Source organism: Bison bison, unplaced genomic scaffold, assembly GCF_000754665.1.
Source record: "Bison bison bison isolate TAMUID 2011002044 unplaced genomic scaffold, Bison_UMD1.0 scf7180017864040, whole genome shotgun sequence".
NCBI classification, from domain to species: domain Eukaryota; kingdom Metazoa; phylum Chordata; class Mammalia; order Artiodactyla; family Bovidae; genus Bison; species Bison bison.
In genome coordinates, this window is record NW_011494612.1 from 2,177,402 (window position 1) to 2,194,037 (window position 16,636).

The 16,636-nt window shown below is 40.2% G+C and overlaps 1 protein-coding gene across 1 annotated transcript in view; it reads left to right on the top strand.

The window, feature by feature from the left end:
• Positions 1 to 16,636, top strand: part of LOC104985214 (EGF-like and EMI domain-containing protein 1) — a 662,362-nt gene that overhangs the window by 214 nt on the left and 645,512 nt on the right. The gene's annotated exons all lie outside the window — the stretch shown is intronic.

Below are 16,636 nucleotides of genomic sequence, written 5' to 3' on the forward strand. Positions count from 1 at the left end.
CCCTCCGCCCACTCCTAACCTGCTGCGGTCCTGTGGCTGGAGCAGTTTCCTCCGGGTAAGGGTGGAGGGAGGCAGTGGCGGGCAGGCACCGGGCGAGGTCTGAGAGCTGTCCCAGGCCGAGCGCGGCGGGAACGCTGTCCCCTGCGCGTCCTCGGGGCAGAGACCCGGACCTGGGTGCTTCCCACCTGACTTACTTTCTCAGCGCCACACAGGATTTCTGCCTAGGGGTGTGTGTGTGTGTGTGTGTGTGTGTGTGTGTGAATTTCCTTTTTGGAAGAGTAATTGCCTAATGACAAGTTCCACTTTTTGAATGGGTTTTGAACGAAATCCTGTTGAACAGTGCGTTACTTGACATGTCCTTCCTAGAGACCAGAGTTTATGTAATATCCAGTCTTTTTTTTTTTTTTTAAAAGAAGTATCTCCGAGGCCGAAGGAGTGGATTATTCCACAGGTTTGTTGAGAGGCGAACCCTTTGATGGCGAATGACTTTCGCCAAAGTGAGGAGCTGGGGAGGCGAGTGTGCTAAGGGCTGAGTGCGCGGCCACTTAGATGCTTGCGGGGTTAGGAGAGAACCAAAGAGTAGCAACATGATTATAATGCATCCTCTGCGGGTGGGGCATGGTTTCATTTCCAGAACAAAAGTGAAGGAGGCAGGAGATGCTCATTCTTGGTCACGGTGGCAAGTGTTGCCTGAAGCTCAGGGCAGGTGTGAATCTTAACCAATTGCCCTATCGCCGTGACTAGCTGGAGAAGTTTGCCCCAGAATTCTGTCTTCTCAGGGGGATGGATCATCATCAACTGTCTGAGAGAGAAGCCAAATCTAACTCTGCTTTTCCTTTCTACTCTTAAGCGGTTATGAATACACCTTAGTGTCTTTGCTACTTCTTCACTTCATCTTTGATTTTCTGAAATGTGAATGCTTTATAGTGGAAAAATGGTTTAGATGAGTACACAAAGCCATCTGTACCTTTCTGGGTCTTGAATTTTTCTTGTCAGAAAAATACTATTTTTGGATTCACTTTACATTTCCATATTTCATCCTTCTCCTGTGAGATTCGATTTGCTACCTGGTTACTGCGAATGTCACTAACTATAAATCTTGAGTCATGACCAGTGTGCAGTGGTGTCACAGAACAACTCCTTGTCTACATAGTTTGTAAATACATGTTGGCAGAAATGCAAGAAATTTCTGGGTAGGTGATTTCTCTTGCATTGATAAGATGGGTCCTGTTTATTTGAATAGGCGTTTCCTCTCCAGTTTATTTCAGAAAACACATCTTACTTTGGGTAGCTTGTGCATAGATAAGCCTCCACTTTTTAGATACTGCTTTTTTAGCTAGCTGGCTGGCTAGCTGTTCTCTTACTTTTACAAGTGCTGTTATTAAAGTGGACCCTGGCTGACTTATTAGGTAGCTACCCGTGCACATGAGGTAGAATAATCCCTTTTGGGGGGCACTGAAAAAGAACAGAGATACCCACATCACTTTTTATATTGCTTAGATATTTTACCTCATGTTTCAGTATTGGTACTTTTGTTGAAAAGGCTGGAAGGATGACATTGCATTTTTTTTAAAGGACACTGCTACTGCAGCTCATTCATTTATCAGGTGAGATGAGATCAGATATTAAAACCAATATAAATTCTTGGGTGTTTAATAGAGATGCTCTGTCTGGGAGTTATTGAGATCACTCTGATGAGTCTTACTACTTTCTGAAATCTAGATGGGAAAAATCCAATCAAATTTGTATTTAGTCCTCCCTGGTATTAGAGTTAATGGTTTCTTCAGCAGGAACCATGTTGGGATTTAGTGCTAGTTTTCTGCAGATGCCTTTGCAATTGTTGTAGGCACGTGGAATACAGCCACACAAAGCACTTGGCTTCCACACACCTGTCCATCTATTAAATTAAAGAGAATTCTTCCTGAGATTTTTATTGACCTCTGAGGTCCATTATCAGTGAGAGCAGGCTTCTAATGAGATGAGGGCCACTAATGAGAAGGCACCATCCTACTGACTGGCACTTATAGGTCATTAACACAGGTAAAAGTTTTGTGTAGCTGATTTTGTCCTTGAGCAGATTTTGGAGCTGGAATGACAACTGAAAAGAAGAAATGACTGTGCAGCTAATAATGGTCAGCCTAAGAGTAAAGAATTGTATTTATGGTATGTTCTTCCACAGGTAAGCTCATTTTCAAAGGAAATTCTATCAATGAAACAAAAGATATAACGTATGACTTATGGGTCCTCCAACTCTAATGATAATCGATCTTGCTCATGACCTTGTCATCACTTTAAGCAAACCTTTGGTTTCCTAAGGTTAGGCAGATTTATAAAATCATCATTCCACAAAGAGTGCCTGTATACTTACTGTGTGACTCAACATTGGAAATCACAGGTAATGAATACTGAGTCTTTTTTGAATTCTTAGTTAGATGTCAGACAAATTTCTAACTACATGTATTATTTCATTTTATCCTGGATATAGCCCTACAAGAAAGGCACTGTTATCATCTCCATTTACGATGAAGAAAGAGACATAGTAAGGTTAAATTCACACTCCAAGAATTCATGAGATTTGGATACAGGTAGTTTGAATTCCAGTGCTGGAGTTCTTAACAAATATGATCCCTTTTAGAACACCCAAGCCCAGCCTGTGTTTCTAAGAAGTTCTTTGTAATCACTGCCCAGGGTTCTCAATGGGAATGCAGCTGGTATTTTCTACCTAGTGGGAACCTGTGGGGCTTTTTTGACTGTTGTAAAAGCTATAGGGTTCTATTCGCATTTGGGCTTGGTATGGAGGTGGGCTGGTGTGCTTCATCCTGCAGTGGGTAATATTGTTCCTCACAAGGAAGATCTGATCTCTCTCTTCCTCACTGAGACTCTTCATAAGAAATTCTGCTCTCTTATAGCTGTAGACACTGAAGTATTAAAACAATGGGCTCGGCTTAAACTGGGAATTGTGGAATAGGGAAAGCCAGCCTTGGCAAGTACATTATGAATTGGAGAGTTGTAACTGATGATGGCATTTTGATAAAGGGATATTGAAGCGTTTACTTATGTTAATGGTACTCTGCAAATGTTTTCTCAAGGATTAAATAGATGGAAATAAACTCTACTCCAGATCTTTGAGACATCAAAGGAAAATGACTGGCTGTAATACACTCTATTAAAATTTATCCTTTGTAATGCTGTCTTGTAAACACTTGCATAAGTATTGGATACAACATGATGGAAGTAGTGAATATGGGTGTGTTGCAGATAGATACCATTCAGGCAGAATGTCTATAAAGCCAGATCTGCCTATAAAGGCAGATCCAGCAGCTGAAGCTCCAGGGACTTGAGGTACTGGGCATTCTCTGACACTTAGTGGGGATTTTAGAACGGTATGGCCACTTTGTGACTCAGTAGTCTCCTAAACTATTTCATCATGTGACCCCAGGGACTGTAGCCTGCCAGGCTCCTCTGTCCATGGAATTTTCCAGGTGGAAATACTGGAGTGGATAGCCAGTTCTTCCTCCAGAGGATCAGGACAACTTACATTCATTCCCCCTAATGTAGGTCTCCAATACAGGTTGGTGTAGAAATCCAAAATGTGCCTGATACAATACAGCTTACCCACCCAAACGCCACCCCCAACACATATGTGTAGAACTGTTTCCCCTCAGCCTGCTGTAGATGATATAGAAACTTGTGGTCATTGTGGCAGAGATTTAGCTTTTTGAACAATCAATACATTTAGAAGTAGAAAAAGGGAAGAAAATATAATAATCCAGAATCGTGAAGGGAAATTGACAGAGGTGTCTTGTGAAACACACACCATGTTGGTATTTGTTTTATTTGCTCTAGTTTTGTTTTTTTTTTCACTTCTGATAAAGCCTGAAATTGAGCCAATTAGAGATGTCTGGGGCTATGAACAGAACAGTCCACTTTTAAATTCACAAATAATTTAAGCATGGCCTGTGGTCTGTCATTTACTCAGTGTAAATTAATTAAAAAATACTTTTCTTTTTTTTGTTGAGATCAGTCATACTAAGTGAGCATAACATAAAGTGAGGTAGAGAAGACTATGTACACCCTCCATGGGCAAGCATTATTTCTGGCAGTTTGTGTTTATTGTTTTAAGAATAATCCTCTGAGTTTGGGAATACTGTCATCTCTATTTTTCAGATGAGGACACTGAGACAGAGGGAGAGATTAAGTAACTTGCTGTGGTTTCATAGCTGAGAAGTGGTGGGATGGGCCCTGAACCCACTGTAACTCCAGATCCTTCTTCCTGATCAGTGTTTCCTGATATGGTCCCTCTCCCCTTGACCTTTCCTTCCTAGGCTTCCTTGGCTTTCAAATTGCCATCCTCCCAGGCCCTCCTGCTTATTTTCAGCAGTGGCTTACTCTTTCTCCTATTGCCCCAAGTGGACCTGAACCTCACCTCTGCCAGGGAATTTTAGGAACCAACTTCAACCCATCCTTTATTGATGACATTGACATTGCATTATTTAATATATAATATTTTGACAGACTCTCTGTCCTCAGCAGGGAATCCTCAACTTCCTGTCCTCAATATTTTTTTCTGTTTCTTTACTTCTTTCTTGGGCATCTTGTAGGAATAACTTTCCGGATTTTTCAAGGTAATTCCTTCCCTACATGTTCTACTTCCTACCTTGAACAGTGTTCTTTACTAGTCATCTCTTTTCTTCCTTTTATTGCCAACTGTTTCCTTTCTGCTATTTTCGCCTCTCCTCCCCCATGCGTTCATGTCTTCCTGTCTTCCTGTCTACATCTCCCTCTGTTCCGTGTTTCTGATGTTTGTGTCTATATGTGGATCTGTTTTGACCTTGTTTCTTCTCTCCTTCACCTTTAATTTCTCAAGAACAGTTCTTTGATGCATATCAATGATTTTATCATTGATCATTTAACCCACTGCAATCTGGCCTCCTCTGCTAAAATTCCTTCCCAAGATGCTGCCTTCTTTCCAGAACTGACTCTACTCTGAGTTTTCTACTGGCTACTCCTGTTTCCCACTTCACTTCTTCACTTGTGCATTTCCTTTGTACACTCAATTTCATCTGTAGTTCTCCTGCACTAGCTGCTGCTTTCTCTCACCTTGTATCTTTAATCCCCTTTCCACTCTATACTTTCCCTGCTTTATCTATTTCTTTCCCTGGCTCCTACCATGTGTTCTATTCTGGTGAAACCTAGATCTGCACATTTAGCCCCATTCTCTTCAGAGCTACAAAGTTGCATTTCTAATAATAGATTTATTATCACTGTGGGGTCAAGACTCAAAATGTCCTTAGATCATCTCTAGTTATATTTGTCTCCCTAACGTTTTCTCCCTCCAAAGTACTTGACTCATCTTTTTTCCCTTCATATTTGAACTCGTATCTGTCACTTTTCTGCTAGTTTATCTTGTAGTTACATTATGAACTTTAGGTAAGATGATCATGAACAAGCCTTTGCGTATGATGATTGGATAACTAGAAATGAATATTTATATTTCTCTTAGGTGTCAAATTTTAGAAACACCAGCAATGAAATCTCTTAAGTTAGTTCTCTTTCCCATTGTCAACACTCAAGCCCAGCCATGCTGTTTTTACTCCTAGATTGTTATGGTTGTCTCTTGGTTGGTCTTCCGCTTCATATTCTCTGGATCCTCTTTATTTTTATTATATATTCAATTTCATCAAAGTTGGTTTTCATTATATGTACAATTTCATCAAACAAAGACCTAGTAACATCACTTCCTTTTGTAAAAACTTTGATTTTCCATGGAGTAAAGTTCAAGTATCAGAATATTATTCTTAAATAGCACTTATTAAATGCCAGGAACAATATAAGTACTTTCCATATTTTAATTCATTTCATCCTCACAACAACCCTATCAGAATATTAGTATCCATATTTTATAATGAGGAAATTGAGATCTAGAGAAGTTATGGTTTTCTGAGAAATTGCATATAAGGCTATGGAGCTCAGGAGAATCTATGTAATTAACAATTTTGAAAGCTAGGCTATGAACCCGGACTGTTTGACTGTAGAATCTGTGCTTTTAACTATTGCACTCTATTCAAGATTTTATCTTTCTGGTATTATTCAATTTCATAAACTTTTATAGGACAATTTTAAAAATTTCCTTTAGTTCTTTTCTCCTCGTCAAGAACTGTGATGAGGTGTTCTTGTGTTCAGATTTTACTCTGCCTGCAGGGTAACAAGTTAGTCTGCCAGAGTTCATAGCTGCTGACAGAAGACATGAGACTCCTGGATGAGAGACAAAGGACTTTACTAATCAATCAGGCCATAGCAGGTAATTCAAGCTTCATGTTTGCATCAGTCACCCCCCTACCAGTTCCATGAGGCAATGAGGAGTGGCCCAAATGGATACTGTGTACACAGTGGGTTTAAATCACAGATGAGGAACCCAGGCCTTATAAAAATCTCCAATATTATGAGGGGGATGTTAGCAACCTTGCTAAACTTTTTGCCTTAGAGGGAGACATCATCTTTCTTATCCTGCTCAGGAAACAACTCTGACCTCAGCCCTGGAAGGACACACCTTCTAAATCTTCCAAGGCTGTTTCTACACAAAAATCCTTCTAGAATAAAAGCCCCAAAAACTTCTTCACAAGTTATGTTAAGAAATGAGTCCCAACACCTCCAACATTTTCTTGCCCCATTTCACCAGCATGAGCTTTGCTAAAGCTTAAATCTAGTTTTGTTCTCTTGTTAAATTCAGCACTTGTGTTTCCATTTCTTTTTCAATAGGTGGGAAGACTCTGGAACTAGAGGAACACAGAGGTTTAATGAGTGGACTCAGGGGCTATGTTCAAATCCCAAGTATCTGTCTTCTCTCCACTGAAGCTGAAAGTAAATCATTAACTCAGCTGCTTAGTATGTAGCTGATTTCTTGTTACATCCATTTAACAAATGTTTATTCCTTGTCCAGTGTTTTGCTAGGCTTTGGGGATACAAAGAGGATAAGTTGATTCTCTGTCATCGAGCAGCTCATAGCTAGAGGGAAGAAAGAATCCAGGGCTTCAGTTGTAGGTTTTCAAGAGTGTATTTTTCTTAAGCTAATTCACTGACTAAAGGTTAGATGGATGACAAAAGTGGTGGTGGGGTTCTAGTTGATGAGAAGAGCATGTGCAGGAAGAAGTAAGTCTTTTCTCATTTGGAAAAACCATAAATCAATTCCTCAAAGATGATGCTGTGAAAGTGCTGCACTCAATATGCCAGCATATTTGGAAAACTCAGCAGTGGCCACAGGACAGGAAAAGGTCAGTGTTCATTCCAATCCCAAAGAAAAGCAATGCCAACGAATGCTCAAACTACCGCACAATTGCACTCATCTCACACACTAGTAAAGTAATGCTCAAAATTCTCCAAGTCAGGCTTCAGCAATACATGAACCGTGAACTTCCAGATGTTCAAGCTGGTTTTCAAAAAGGCAGAGGAACCAGAGATCAAATTTCCAACATTCGCTGGATCATGGAAAAAGCAAGAGAGTTCCAGAAAAACATCTATATCTGCTTGATTGCCTTTGTGTGGATCACAATAAACTGTGGAAAATTCTGAAAGAGATGGGAATACCAGACCACCTGACCTGCCTCTTGAGAAACCTATATGCAGGTCAGGAAGCAACAGTTAGAACTGGACATGGAAAAACAGACTGGTTCCAAATAGGAAAAGGAATACCTCAAGGCTGTATATTGTCACCCTGCTTATTTAACTTATAAGCAGAGTACATCATGAGAAATGCTGGGCTGGAAGAAGCACAAGCTGGAATCAAGATTGCCGGGAGAAATATCAATAACCTCAGATATGCAGATGACACCACCCTTATGGCAGAAAGTGAAGAGGAACTAAAAAGCCTCTTGATGAAAGTAAAAGAGGAGAGTAAAAAGTTGGCTTAAAGCTCAACATTCAGAAAACTAAGATCATGGCATCTGGTCCCATCACTTCATGGCAAATAGATCGGGAAACAGTGGAAACAGTAGCAGACTTTATTTTTGGGGGCTCCAAAATCACCGCAGATGGTGACTGCAGCCATGAAATTAAAAGATGCTTACTCCTTGGAAGGAAAGTTATGACCAACCTAGATAGCATATTGAAAAGCAGAGACATTACTTTGCCAACAAAGGTCTGTCTAGTCAAGGCTATGGTTTTTCCTGTGGTCATGTATGGATGTGAGAGTTTGACTGTGAAGAAGGCTGAGCACCGAAGAATTGATGCTTTTGAACTGTGGTGTTGGAGAAGACTCTTGAGAGTCCCTTGGACTGCAAGGAGATCCAGCCAGTCCATTCTAAAGGAGATCAGTCCTGGCTGTTCTTTGGAAGGAATGATGCTAAAGCTGAAACTCCAGTACTTTGGCCATCTCATGCGAAAAGTTGACTCATTGGAAAAGACTCTGATGCTGGGAGGGATTGGGGGCAGGAGGACAAGGGGACAACAGAGGATGAGATGGCTGGATGGCATCACTGACTCGATGGATGTGAGTTTGAGTGAACTCCAGGAGTTGGTGATGGACAGGGAGGCCTGGCATGCTGTGATTCATGGGGTCACAAAGAGTCGGACACTACTGAGTGACTGAACTGAACTGAACTGAACTGATAAATCATTTTCTTAATGGTATGTTTGGAGGGGAGAGTATAAAAGGAGCCACAGTAGAAGATGAGTTTAAGGCAGTTAAGAGGGACTAACTCAGGGTGGGTCTTACAATCTCAAGGTGAGAACTTTGGACTTCGCAGTACACCAATCAGGAACCAAGAAGAGACTGAAAGCAGAGGAGGAACCTAGTCAGATTTGTGTTTATTGAATGAAGAATGGGCTTGAGAGGGAAGAGGCCAGAGGTGGGGAGCCCAATGAGGAGATTGCTTCAGTAGTAGAAGGAGAAGTGGTGTGAGTCTCATAAACACAGGAAGTAGTGGTGGTGATGAAAGGAAGGATAGATTCCAAAGGAATTGGTGAATGTGTGGTGGAAAGGGAGAGAGAAAGAAGGTGACATCTGGGTAATAGAGAAAATCAGAAACACAGGAAAGGGAAGAAGAAGGTGAGTTCTGCTGTGACCCTGTCAGCACTTAATGCATCTGTGGGCTCTCAGATGGGGACCTTCTGGGGAAGCTCCACAGGAGTGTCTGAGACCAGAAGATTGGTCTGGGCTAGATCTATATTGGGGTATTGAAGTGTCAGGAGACAAGTATGTATAAAAAGTGAGGAGAAAAGATTATTAAAGAAGGAAACCTGGGGTACTTTGGTATATGAGAGGAGAGCTTCCCAGGTGGCACCGGTGGTAAAGAACTTGCCTTACCTGCTAATGCAGGTAGATGTAAGAGACCCGGGTTCAATCCTTGGGTTGGGAAGATCCCCTGGAGGATGGCATGGCAACCCACTCCAGTGTTCTTGCCTGGAGAATCTCATCAATGGAGAAGCCTGGTGGGCTGCAGTCCATAGGGTCGCACAGAGCTGGACGTGACTGAAGCGACTTAGCAGGTACACACATGAGAAGGACTGATGAAAAAGGACCCAAGGAGGAGATTAAGAAACTGCCTGAGAAGAAGGAAAGAGGGAGGGAGTGTAAATGCCATGGGACGTGTCAGGGAATTTAAATAAAAGAGGAGTATGGAAAGTGGAGGGTGTTGCTGCTGCTGCTAAGTCGCTTCAGTCCCACCAGGCTCCCCCGTCCCTGAGATTTTCCAGGCAAAAACACTGGAGTGGGTTGCCATTTCCTTCTCCAATGCATGAAAAGTGAAAAGTGAAAGTGAAGTCGCTCAGTCATGACCGACTCTTTGTGACCCCATGGACTGCAGCCTACCAGGCTCCTCCATCCATGGGATTTTCCAGGCAAGAGTTCTGGAGTGGGGTGCCACTACCTTCTCCCTGAAAAGTAATTGACTTAGAGTTACCCCCAACAAACCCAAGGGAAGAACCTTGTTTAGTTCTTCTTTAGCTGAGAAAACTCTGGTAGCCATCACTTTTGGTCATGGTGACGAGAAGTGTAGACTCCTGGAGAGCAGCTGGAGGTGTCTGAGTTTGTGTTGGACTCAGTTTGTCATCGTTACCCCCGCCCCTCATGCCCTTGCAGGGCCCCCCAGTGCTCTCTATACTTTACTCTCAGTGAACGTCCTGCCTCCTTGTCTCTGCCAGGCCAATCTCTTAAGACCCAGCACCAAAGTCATCTGTTTCACAGCTAAGTTCTGGGTCCCTCACACAGGGTTAGTTGACTGTCTGTCCCAGCAATCTGAACTGACATTTGAATTTTCATAGGTATGCAAAGGTCTCTAGATTTTTTTTTTTTTAAGAAATCTATTTGAAAACCATGTGATAATGATGAGAACATGTTTAGAATTAGTAAAGGCTCTCCCAGCCAACTGTTTGTAGAGTCAGCTCCTGGTGTATAAATTATGTGGCTTGTCAACTGATGATGTGGGAAATGCTTTTTGTCACTCTTCAGTAGACAGGTTTCAATGGTGGTAAGTGTTCTTCTCACTGATATGGTTAATTAAGAATTGACAGTAATTCTGAGCTTTAGTGACTTTGACTCTTGAGAGAAGAGGCAGTCCCAGGAGATTTGAGGTTTGGTTTCTCTGAATTATTAAGAAAACTGTTTTTCTGGTTTAGCATAGTAGATTCGGATCAGTATCAGGAGAAAGGCAACCTAATTTTGAATTTTTTTTTTTTCTGGAGCTCAAAACACTAATCTTCATTCGCAGTACTTCCAAATTTTTGTTACATTGTAAAGGGTTTGACTTATAGACAAGTGTGTGATAATAGAGTAACAGTCAAATTGTATTACTTTTTTATGTATTGTGGAGTTTAAACAAATTTTGTCTATCCCAGCTTACAGAGTCCCAAAGATAAGAAAACTCTTCTCAGTGTGAATAAACTGGGAATGTATCTTGACATCAAAAATTTATTTTCTAATGCCTTTCACGGTTTATTCATGCTGAGAACCACTTCTTATCTTTTGAACTTTTGAACTCTCTCTGTATTGGGATGAGCAAAAATGAACACGGCTTTCCTTTCAGTGTAAAATACCACATGTAAAATAAAACAAGTAGAAACTCAAGACACAGCGATACACACTGGCCAATTATGTGATAACAGAATAGTATTTGTACTGGGCTTTAGGCATGTTATATGCAATATGAAATGAATTTTGAAATAGGGAACACAACAGGCAGCAGCTATTGAAAGGTATGCCTTACATCTCTTGTAAAGCACATCTTGCTTGAATTCAACTGACAGTAACAAGTTAGGGCCAGGAAACGACTCAGTCAGCATTCCCTTTCATAAATCTATTTACAGTAGAAACCCCATTAACATTTTAATTGTTTCACAGCTAAACTTGCTCAAAGTGCCACCTTTAATAGGGCTCAGTTTCATTAAAATTTAAGGGACCAGGGAGTTCATAGTCTCCTCTAATGACCCAGCGATCGTTGTAAAAGTTCTAAATATATTTTTGGCTCACTGTACAACTGAGGGATTCTTTGTAGTGGCCAGATATGCTCCCAGTAAGTTGTTGTATCTCCCCATTTCAATCCCACCAGAAAACTCTCTGCTTCTCCCTCATCTGAATCCCAGGGTCTCTCTGCTAAAGTCCTGTTGAGCACCTTCTGTCAATTTTTATTTAGTTGCTCATGTTAATTCTGTAGCTAGATTTTAGCTGCATTGTGGACAAAGTGTGAGCCCAATAATTGTTTGTTGAATTTAAACTAGTCACTGATAATTAACCTTCAACCCATGTTTCTGTGTCCCCTCTATTGCTCCCTTATTGATAAAAATGTACCCCAAACTTGTATTATCTATAAGCTTTGGGAGCTCTTGTTCTGGCTGTGCTACAAGTTAGCTCAGTGAGACTGGTAACCTCTCTGGTCTCTAGTTTCTCATGTATCTGTTACAACACATGTTCCAAGAGATACATGTTCTTCAAGGATTGATCAGCCTTAAAATATATTCCAATCTGACTTGTTATGTACAATTATTTAACATTGGTCACTTAAATGTAGGGAAATGTCTGCCTAAGACACTATTTTTGCCCTTTGACTTCATTCTATGTTAAGCCCTCCTTGACAAGGTGTGATGGTAGTTTGTGTTGTTATTTAGTTGCTCAGTCGTGTCCCATTCTTTGTGACCCTGTGGACGGTAACCCTCCAGGCTCCTCTGGGATTCTCCAGGTAAGAATACTGGCATGGGTAGCCATTTCCTTCTCCACTTAGTAGTTTAAAGGATCCTTTTTCTCTAAAGAATGTTTCTGGCTGTAATGAAACATGCTCATTTGCTTAGAGAGATATCATAATTTTATTTTCTAAGGGAAAACTGAGATGGCGAGATATAAAGTCTTACATCAAAATGATCCAGCAGCCTTATACCATCAAAGTGCATTAAAAACTAGGAAGATCCAAGATCGTCTCACTATAAATTATTATTTGGGGGTGCTAAGGATCTGTTCTTAATCCTGGGATTTGGCAGTGATATTAGGGTACAGATTATACAAAAGCAGTAATAAGAGGGAGCATGGTTCTTATATTCTTTTTACCATGTAATTTTTGTGTGTTTATAAACCTATGTTTGTGTGATTGTCAGTTTCTGGGTGTGTCTCCTGTGGGCTTCGCCTGCACTGTGTATTCAGTTTCCAAGCACTCTTTTTTGCCTTCGAAAAATAGTTTCAGACTCATTGCCGGAAGATTTTGGTTAGTGGTAGTAAATAATGACCAGAGTAGATTTTAGGAAATCTTATGTCAGTGTGGTGATTTTGCAGGCCTGATGTGCACGAGCAACTCTTGAAGTTCTTTTGCTTTGGAAGGTACATGCTTCAGATTCACCAATTCTTTTGTGTCTTACAGTTTTCATAAAAGGTATTTCTATTTCAAGTAGCTTTTTGTCTCCATGATATCAGCACATAAGCTACCCTTTTTATTTCTTAAATTACCCATTTTAAATTTACACACTGGACTGATTTGACTGTGTGTGTTCAAATCAAAAATCGTTTCACAATCCCTTATTCTTAATTTTGAAATCCCAAAAGCTCTAAATACTGGCAGGTACTTTTCATTGTTGCCATTTGTCACAAATTAATTTGGTGGGGAAATCTATACTTAGCTGATGTGAGTCTAATTATAGAATTTATTTTATTCAATATGAAAATTCTTATTTCTTTAAGTAAACGCTAATGGATTTGGTTAGGGTGTGACTCTAGACACTTCTGGGCACATATGTGCCATATTGTCTTTCTAAAATCTGAAAAATTCTGAACTCCAAAGCAATTGGGCCCCAAGGAATTCTAACCAGTATGGGTAAATAAGATATTTGAAGAACATGCTGATTTTCACAGAGTAAATTTTTAGACATTCATTTTTTAGAATGTTTAGACCATTCTTTTATAAAATGCGGAATTGCCTTTTAGCAAAGGAATACCTATTTTTGTTTGTTTACATTCTGGAGGTTGGTTTGTGTAAAGAAGGAAGTTTTAGCTTCTTGTGTCCATCAAGATAAAAAAGACCATTATCAATATTAATGGATGTTTTTATATGAAATCCCAACATTTTATAATATACCTTGTCAAAAGTAAAAAAATATATATAGCAGATTTTATCATTTAAAAATGTTCTCATTTTAATAATCGGGAAATAGAGATTAGATAGTCCCTTATGGGTAATGGGTGAAAATGAGTTCTGTTGTCGTTCTTTGAAGCCCATTGCTTCTGTATGAAAGTAGCAGAATCAGTGCCAACCATTGAGCAGGATCTTCCTGCCAGGTGACGTGGCAAGGGTTTCCTGTATTGTTTCATTTTATTTCGTCTGAACAATAAACACTGCAGTTATACTATGCCTCTAATGTTGAAAAATCATTATTTAGGGATTACGATAAGGCCAAAAACCCTCTCATTTCTAAAATTTAGATATTTTATTCATTTCAATTTCATTCTCTGTACAGAAAGGATAAAACTTCTTTGGTCCTACTCTTGGTTACTATTTCTGATGTCTAATTCCAGAGGGTAAACTGGTCTTTTGAAGGGTAAGGCAGTCTGGTTAGGCTCAGTCTGAGGGACCCCCTAGTACCAGATTAATGTTAATACAAGTAGACTTTGAAGTCTTTTGCTCCCCTCTGCTTCACAAACTTTCCTATTTCACTGTCTTCATACATTTTATTTTGTGTTGTGAAGTCCTTATTTTGACTCCAACAAGCCGTTACAGTTTTTAGATTATATCTGTGATAGCTCCATATCTGTTTAGAGTCTGGTAAGCTATTAGTTTCCAAAAAGAGTCAGTCGAAATTCCTAACTCACTTTGCTATAGTCCTTCCATTTCATATTAAATATGCTTATGATATTCTCTTTTGTACATGGAATCCACATGATCACATGTTGCATTATTAATGGCCTCCCCAAGGCTTTGCTTCTTGCTGTGACTACTTCAGTTACCTCAGGGTTTAAACTGTTCATCAGGTAGCATAGGTGGGGCATTTATGTTTCTGACTTGACTCTCTAGCATAGCAGGAAAGAGGCCTGTTCTGAAGAAAATAAGAATCCTCTTAAGGTGTGATGGAGTCCCTTGGTATGGCGTTCTGGTCCCCATGGAGACAGACTCTTCAAGAGAGCCGAATGGCCCAGAAGCAAAAGTTAATTTTAAAGGACCCCAGAAGCCCAAGCAAGGCACTTTAACATCTGACAGACTGGCCAAGAATTGAGCATGAAGAAGAAGTAAATTGTCTCACAAAGGAGGAGGATTACACATGGGTAGGACTGCAGGTGACACTTCCTGCCTCTGTTCAGTGTGGCAACAAGAGATAGTATGGCTTTTGACCTACAGACAAATTAAATGCCACCTGTCAAAAAAGTGAGCTTTATGGCTGAGTCTTTGCAGTTGTGAGAGATGGAAAACATTTGTGAGGAAGCAGGTACTAAGGGAAAGTCTGAATTAAAATGAATTATTGCTTGAAGGAAAGATAAATGCCTATTCTGATCGAACCTGAGGCTGGCGGTGAATCTATTACACGAACATATCATCACTGTCTGTTTCATTGGGTACTTCATTTGCCCACGAAATAAAACTGGTTTTCTCTTGAAAATCGTCTTTAAAATTTCTGTGTGTTAGCAAAAAAATTGGAAATGGCCTCAACGTCCAACCGTGAGGAACAGTACGTAAATTATGGTATATCCTTACGATGGAACATTTATGCAACTATTAAAAACGATGTTTACAAAGAATTTTAATGCTCTGTAAAATGCTTATATTATAATAAGTCAAAAAGGAAGCAGGATACAAATGTCTGTAACAGCATGGTTTTATATAGAAATGAATAAATATAAAGACAATAAGCACAAAAGGAGGGAAATGCATCAAAATGTTTTAATAGTGTTTATCTCTTGGTGGTGAATTATGGATAATTTGTAATCCCCTCATCTATAGTTCTCAGTTTTTGCCAACTTTTCTATAATGAACATCTATTAATTTTTCTTTTTTTTAAATTTTATTTAATTTTAAAACTTTACATAATTGTATTAGTTTTGCCAAACATCAAAATGAATCCACCACAGGTATACATGTGTTCCCCATCCTGAACCCTCCTCCCTCCTCCCTCCCCACACCATCCCTCTGGGTCGTCCCAGTGCACCAGCCCCAAGCATCCAGCATCGTGCATCGTGCATCGAACCTGGACTGGCATCTCGTTTCACACATGATATTTTTTCATTTGGATAGATACTTCAAAAAATTCAACTTGCTTTGGAAATAGTTTTCTGACTTGGCATATATTACTGGCCAGAGCCACTTGAAGGCAACTTTGTAAGACTATTGTTATGGCCACCAGTACCATTGAATTATTTCTGGTAAGAACTTTTATGGTTCATTTGTATTTTTCACTAAAAACACATCATTGTGTGCTGTCTCTCTGGGTTGCTATGATTTATTCCAGTGATGGTCCAAAAAAAAAGACTAAAAAATATACAGGCAAATGTCCTCTGCTTAAAGGTTTTAGAAGCATCCCAGAACAGGGGGGAATAGGTAGCTTTATCACATGGGCTCCAATCTTGTAATCTGGTTCATAGTTAATGGACATAAGCATATTTAGAAACAAGTAGGCCATAAACATGGCTTCTTCAGACCTAGAGTTTTACATTTAATTTACTAACTCTAAATTGCTAAATTACCTTAACAAATTTATGACCTTTGTTCCTACTCCAAAGGGTGAGATTAACCTGCCTTGGCTTTTCAGTTCAGTTCAGTTCAGTTCAGTTGCTCAGTCGTGTCCGACTCTGCGACCCCATGAATCTCAACACGCCAGGCCTCCCTGTCCATCACCAACTCCCAGAGTTCACTCAGACTCACGTCCATCGAGTCAGTGATGCCATCCAGCCATCTCATCCTCTGTCATCCCCTTCTCCTCCTGCCCCTGATCCCTCCCAGCATCAGAGTCTTTTCCAATGAGTCAACTCTTCACATGAGGTGGCCAAAGTACTGGAGTTTCAGCTTTAGCATCATTCCTTCCAAAGAAATCCCAGGGCTGATCTCCTTCAGAATGGACTGGTTGGATCTCCTTGCAGTCCAAGGGACTCTCAAGAGTCTTCTCCAACACCACAGTTCAAAAGCATCAATTCTTCAGTGCTCAGCTTTCTTCACAGTCCAACTCTCACATCCATACATGA